Source organism: Sycon ciliatum, chromosome 1, assembly GCF_964019385.1.
Source record: "Sycon ciliatum chromosome 1, ocSycCili1.1, whole genome shotgun sequence".
Lineage (NCBI taxonomy): Eukaryota > Metazoa > Porifera > Calcarea > Leucosolenida > Sycettidae > Sycon > Sycon ciliatum.
Window position 1 is genome coordinate 7,073,365 of NC_088643.1, and position 7,551 is coordinate 7,080,915.

Genomic DNA, 7,551 nt, shown 5'->3' on the forward strand with positions numbered 1-7,551 from the left:
GCCCTTGTTGGAACTAAAGTAGCAATAACATTCGTCCAGTTGTCTTTATTCTTGTGACAGAGGTACAATAAACTACATGTACATGTACATGTTTGGGAGTTTTTTGTTTTGTCGCAGCAACAATGAGGCGGAAGACCTACTGTTCTAGTTTGAGGAATGTGGTCTGTACGCATCTGTTGTGAATGACGGTGCATCTGAAATGCTTTCTACAATGATGACTACAGCCACTACATGTAATTCAGAATGTCGTTGTCATCTTTATACACTTAGTAACACTATCAATGGTAAGGGGTCCACAGCGACCTTCTCCATCTACATCTACATTGTGCATTGTATGAACTCCAACCCTGTGGAGCCAGTTCCGCATTGAGGCCAACGATCAACACCGGAAAAGAATGTGTTGTGAAAGGCGCAACAGTGCACGATCAGCGCCATGTACTACTACAAGACGAGCTCAGTGTGCATCTGTTGGCACAATGTCCGGTACAGTACATGATTGTTGTTTTCCTGGCTCCTTTTGGACCGGCTCGTGTAGCTGGGTGAATGCAACTACCGGTACATGTATATACGGAGCGATGCATGAATTCTGGCAGAGTCCCAGCCATACAGAGAGCCCGGGCATACTTTCATAAGTACTTCTGACCTTAGGCTCACCAGAGAGACCAAGATAGTTGAAGATACACATAAACACACGTACACGCACGCACGCACGCACACCACACGCATGTGCGCGCACACACACACAAAGGCCTTGTCGAACGACATGCGTTTATTGGAAACGTGCATGCAACGCATTGCACACTGCACACTGCACACTGCAGGCAGGATGCGTTCTAAAACCTCGCAACGGTCGTTTGGCAGCTGAAGAATGTCTGTGGTCTCGGAGAACTCCAACCGGTACCTTTATTAGAGTTTCCTGCCTGGCACCTACCTCACCGGTTTAGCAGATGGTCGGTGTATACTGCCACGTATCGGATCCCGCCTGCGACACACCCCCCGCAGCACTTGAGTGCTACAATACCAACTATTTTTCGACAATCCTCGCTGCTGGAGCCGTGGAGGTGACCCTGCGCCCTTGGCGACCGCTGTGCGCCGTCAAGAGGATGGTGTCCCGCCAGACAGTCACTGTCCATACACGGCGCGATAAACACTAACAACATGGGGTATGCAGGGTGTCGGGACTGCGTGGTGACGATCATGACGTTCAGCAGAGCTGTAGCCTGTAGAGTCTACATGATTGTACTAGGCTGTAGTCTAGAGCTCAGCGTACTGTGTAGTGTAGGTGTTGGCGGATAATGCCGGCATTATATCGAGCATTTATACACCATCCGGAGCATTACGAGCATTATAAAGCATATTACGAGGCCAAAAATGGCATTAAACGACGTTCTACATGACTGCATAGTAGATCTACATTCTACACACATCGTCGTCATGTACAGAATCGTATCGGCTATAGCGTTGGTCTTTGATTGGCAACATTTATTTCTAATCCGTTATTATACCATGGTACGGTACGGAGGGCCTGTTTTCAGCCAATCAGCGCTCGTCTAGCCATGGTTATATTGGCCAGTATAAATCCCGCGCGGGATTTATATCGAATATAAATCCCGGTGCACGGTACGTACGCTAGGGCACTGCCACCGTACAAGTAAGTTCACTGCCTGAAAGGCAGTGAACTTGTACGACGGCAGTACTCCAGCGCACGGACCATTCACAAAAGACACAACATACACCACATGCACGTGCACACTCCACACAGAACGGACCTGAACGGCATTACTGACGAGGAACAGTACACAATGGAAAAGAAGAATGACCTGGAATATGTCTACCGAGTATCCTATTATACTGACTCTGAGGATAAAGAACGTCAAATAACCACGAAGTATCCCGAATGGATCAGCAATGTACATTGTACTTCGAATAGTTGAAGATCATCAACAGACTGTCTCCTTCGTATTAAGCTAAGTTTATGATACAGAGTGTACTTCAAATCCACCTAAACCGATTGGAAAACGCTAGAATGGATTGAAATGTGATACAGTACAGTGATACAAAACAGTGTATGCAAATGCATCTACTTGCAAGTAAGCAAAACTGATTATAAGATGCCGCATGTGAAAATCAGTACTGTACCATAATCATGCTATTAAATAGTAACACTTACTCCCAAAGAGTCCAAACTGTACTGTAGTCTAACTAGTGACGGTAGTTTGATTCAACGACAACTCCAGCACCCCAGCTGACTTCCGCATCGCTCACGAGACGACATGCTACAATATGCACTGGAACTGAAAGGAAATCTTATGCCAAACATCCACGGAGGAATCTCCTTCTGACCTTGCTCGACCATTCTTTCATACTGACAACTGATAACCAGCAGAACATGTTCATGTACTGTATGATGTAGGAGATCTCCAAAATAGGTTCGTTGTTCTGGAAATGCGTAGGGGTACCTGGCATAATCAATTACAGGCAAGGTTTGCTAGAGCTCTACTGAAAAAGAAAAAAATTGCATTTGATTACACTTCTTCCAAATCTGTCTTAAATTCTAAATGCTCCCTAGAGTCACTAGCCTATCGTCGTCAAATCATCAGTCTCACTACTTTTCACAGATATGTTTTCCATCATCGTGATTACCTTGCTGATTTCCATTTCAAGATTACGAATAGTGAGCGACGACCAAATAAAATCATTCTTCCCAAATTTAAATAATTGTCTAAGTCTCTCTTCATGTTCCGAACTGCTATTCTATGGAACTGTTTACCCCCCAGTCTAACATCGGAAGCCTCGCTCTATAAGTTCAAAGCTGCCCTCAGGAAATTTACAGCTGACTATGCTTATGCAATCAACGGAATTCCGCCACCTTGCAGTTGATTTTCCCCATTTCTCTCCTCATCAATCCCTACTTGTCTTTGTACATACATCTACATCTACTGTTCTTTCAATCAAATGAACCCCTCGATAGGCACATTGCCTTTGGGTCATTTCATAATAATAATAATAAATAATAAGTAGGATATGACCCTCGTAGTCGGGTTATACCGTACCCTCATATAAATCCCTCCTGCTATCGCAGTCGGGATTTATATTCAGCCGGTATAACCCTCTGACTCGGGATATATCCTCTACGTATACCATGGTATACGCGATGTATTATCACATTATGCATGGTACCAAACAGATCGTGGCGCGCAGTGCCAGGCCCAGTATACTGCATAGCTAGCTGTGGTCCATGGATCCAGCACACTTACGGTGTGGAAACTCTCGCAGAAACTTCCGGTCCCGGAAGTCTATCTTCGGCCATCAACTTTTTGAAGATCCAGGTAACAACGCCGAACCAACGAAACAAATGTGAGCCAGCATGGAACGGTGGAGGTGCGCACACGCACACATTCCAGACCTTACCCGGTTACCGTCCACAATGTTACAAAAAACATTCTTCATTGAAGCAAGAGTCCATGTCTTTGTCGAAGAGTAACGCTGGACTTTCACCGGACATTGACCATTGTGTGAGGCCAGCTAACTAGCAGCCGAAGCTGATGGCTGACTCGCCGCGGTGCCGTTCTTGGGATTGGGAGGAAGCTGGGCTTTCTCCAGATGAGCTTTTGGCGGAGTCCTTTGATGATAGTGACGTCGTCGAGTTGAAAACTGCAGATCCTGCCGCGATAGCGAGGAAGCGGTCTTTTCAGAAAACAGCTATTACCGAGGCTGAACATGTTTCCAAAAGGACGCGAGTAGCTCATGGACAGAGCACTGAAGTGGCCATCAGTGCCCAAACAGGGGTGCGGGAGTTCCCAGATGAGCCGCTCAAAAGCGACTGTGACAAGTTAGTGTGCCTGGCATGCCATACAACATTGTCAGGGAAGAAGAGTATAATCATGTCCCATATTGCTACCGCGAGACACAAACAAGGAAAGTCCCGTTTGGACAGGGAAACTCAGAGGCAGAAGCTGGTCAAGGAGTCCTTCTTGGCGTATCAGAAACGACTTGGGAAGACTCTAGCTGGCACCGGTCTTACTGAGGCCGTTAGTTCAGCCGAGTCTCTGCGGCGGATCCAGATTGGGCGTTCTATGTTGCATAGCATGGGTGCAATATTATAGCGTTTTTCTTAGCCCAATACCGCAAGGTTCAGGTGTTTATTTTCCATCCGGCGGAGCTTTTATCAGCATTATTTGGAGCATTATTTGGCCTTTTGTGGAGCATTACTGAGAGCATTATATCCCATATTACCGAGCATTATCCGCCAACACCTAGTGTAGTGTGTTTTCACGCTGCACTCTGAAGATACCGCGCTCAAGATCTACACTCAGACTACAGGTACATAACGCCTCTCATAGCATTATCACTCGTCCGATGATAACGTGCCAGTTTGTCTTCTCATTACACCATGGCCGAGCAATGACTTCAAGAACCTCTCCGATCTCGGAATCCCACAGGGAACGGGGACGAGCCACATGTGCAGCATTTCGCACAGTAGAATCTCTTTAATAGTGGTGACCAGGGAGTCGTTTGGTTTGGGTACGGCTCCCTGGTGGAGACTGATTGTCGTCCACCGGACCTTGCAGTAGAATTGTTACCCAATCTGCGGACATGTTTGTTATGTAGAGATTCTGGAGAAGCTCTGGAGTGCTGACCAATCTCCGTTCCGAGCCCTGCCACCTTCAGTTCTGTGCCCTGCTAAAAGCGCATCATGGCTCCGTTTAAATGCTTTTCGGCTAGTGTGTTTCTGTGGTATAGCGGACTGAAGAATAGTAAACGTGTTTTGCAATATAATGTATGAAGCTATTTTGTATATAGTATGTTCCCATTCCGTTTTTGCTTTGGTGTAGCCCTGAGGTTGATTGCTCATTTATTTCTACCCTTCCTCTCTCCATACTTCTGCCCCCCCCCCCCTCTCTCTCATTCCTTCTGTCGTCCACATGTATCAAAGGAGGCGAAATCGCCTGTTTGTGGTGCGACGTTAAATAAACTTCTACAACAACAACAACAATCAGCATCCACTTTGACCCGAGCCCATGTTAAGTGGAGAATGGAGAATTTTTTAATTTTATTTTTTACAAAAAAAACACACACCATTTGACGGCACAAAGCAGCAAGGCAGCGATGAGACATATGGAATGGCAGGAGTGGGGAAGAGGCAGGGGCAGCTTGACCGACCATAGGGTCTCGGCTTCATTGCAACCCAAGCGCTCCACAAAAACAAAACATTATTACAGAAAATACGCAGAGGGGGGGGGGGGGTAGATAACTGGGGATTACGGGGGAAAGTCTGCACAATAAAAAGTTATCAGAGAGTCAACGAAGTGAATGGAGGAGGGAACGGAGTTAGAGCTTTTTTTCGTCTTTTTTCTTTGATTCATAGCCTGGCCGTTGCCCACTCCCAGCGGGTAAGGCGCAGGTGGGCATTGACCTTTTCTTTGAACGTCTGCAGTCCTTTCCTTGTTGGCTGGTTCAGCAGAACGCACTGCGGGAGCTGGTTCCAGAATGCACACATGGATACGATACGAGTTATAAGCAAATGTCCACCACTGTAACTAGAATACATGTATGTACGGTCAGAAAGTGCGACTATTGGTCACCAACCTGACAGAGTTGTACTGTTGAGGCAACGAACTGAAAAAAAGGAGAGCACTGACACATTCAACGACCTGAAGTGAATGTCGAATGTTTCAATACTCTTACTAGTCTTAGTGCCACTGGTGGTGTCAGTTTGGTGTCTAATCCCATAATTAATTCTCACACGTTCTGGCCGTATACTTCGAGTAATATCGAGTTTCATTTGTGGAAAGTGTCGGTTGCATAGCTGGTATCCAGGTGCACCTTTTTTTCTTTTTTCCGCACTCTGACCTTCATTCAAAGTAACAGTTATCCTGCAGCATGTACAGTGAAACCTGTCTAAGACGACCACCGCTCAAGGGACCTTCAAAACGTGGTCTCTGTAGCCAGGTGGTCTCCTTAGCCATGGTCGTTTGACTGAAAATAGCATACCTTGGTCCTAATTGCAGTGGTCTTCTTGGACAGGTGGTCGCCTTCTCCGAGTGGTCGCCTTGACAGGTTTTATTGTACATGTATGGTTCAGTTACATGTTGGTATGGTATTGATTTATTTGAATTCGGTATATCAACAGTACAATGTACAACGTGTTTGTCTTGACGTTTTGGGAAGCAGAAAGGCATTCGAACTGACACTTCTTCTAAATGAACCTGGACGATGCCTCACCCTTACGTCTGAGTTTGGGAAGCAGTTGTCGTTTGGTACTGCGTCCAGACAGTTCAATGCCCACAACCATCCCATTCTAAATAAAGAATACAAACAACAAACGAACAACCCCTAGCCCCTACTCGCACAACCCGCAGCCTTTCGTGACTCGGGCGATTCTTCTTTCCCGGAAAGGCGAAACAAAGCAGTACTCTTCATGTGGTGAAACCGGTCTGTGATATCGGCCATGGCAATGAGTCATTTCTTCATGTCGACTCATTGGTCACTGGTGTGCGCGTCAACCAATATCTGGCAACTATTACTTAGTTGAGTTGGAACTTCAGAAGTTCTGAAGTACGTGCACAGAGTTCGTGAATGTTTCCCTGCAGCAGACAGACCATCCTAACATTGCGAAACTGCCACGAGTACTGAGTACATATTCCAGATGGTGATGTCCGCTGCAGACATGACACAACCTAGTCACATGCAACCATGCAGTTCTCTTTTACAGTCAGGATTGCTCACTGAAATCTGATCCTGCACGTCAAGGAGGCATCGCCGGGCGCAGTGCAGCCACAGAGCTGTGTGCACTGGGCTTGAGAGAGCTAGACTCAGTCATGATGACACCTTCCATTGGTGATATTTGCACGCGATCTCGTTAGGTTTTGAGCAGGGAGCCTTGAAAACCCTGGGCTTTTACGACTCCCTGGTTTTGACATTGTACACTACATGTAAGTGGCACCACAATAGGTAGGTCACCCTCTACATGTAACAGTTGCACTGGTGCAGGGCATGGCATACTTGCCTGAGCCGAACGGATTTCATTGTTTCATTGAGCAGCAGTGTCCTGTGTACATGATGTGTTTACCTACTCAGGAACTGAAGGCAGTGTGGAACCGAGAAAAGATGAAAAACACGTTATACTCTTAGCGCGAGAGACGCTCGTCTCCACTTAACCAGCCCGCGATTTATCATAATTATCAGGTTATTAGTACCAAGACATCCCACAGTGACACCCACGTGGAATCATGTACGTAATAATGGATGTCAATTGAAAGTTACCCTATCCACTATGGGAATCAACCGTATTGCGTGACCGATCCTTTCATGCAATGTCCTGATCTTTGCTTTTTTTTCCTTTTCCATCTGGACTACTCTTTGATCTTCCCTTTCCCTCTAACTATTCTCTTCAATCTCTTGTGCCTTCTTGCCATTATTCACTAGGATGGCACTCAACTTCATGTTCAACACTTGTGTCGAGTCAGAGCAACTTCCGGGAAGCCTTTCCGTGGCTTGGGCGAAATAGAGCAAGCTTCAAAATCGCTCCTAGCGCTGGTGGAGACGCGG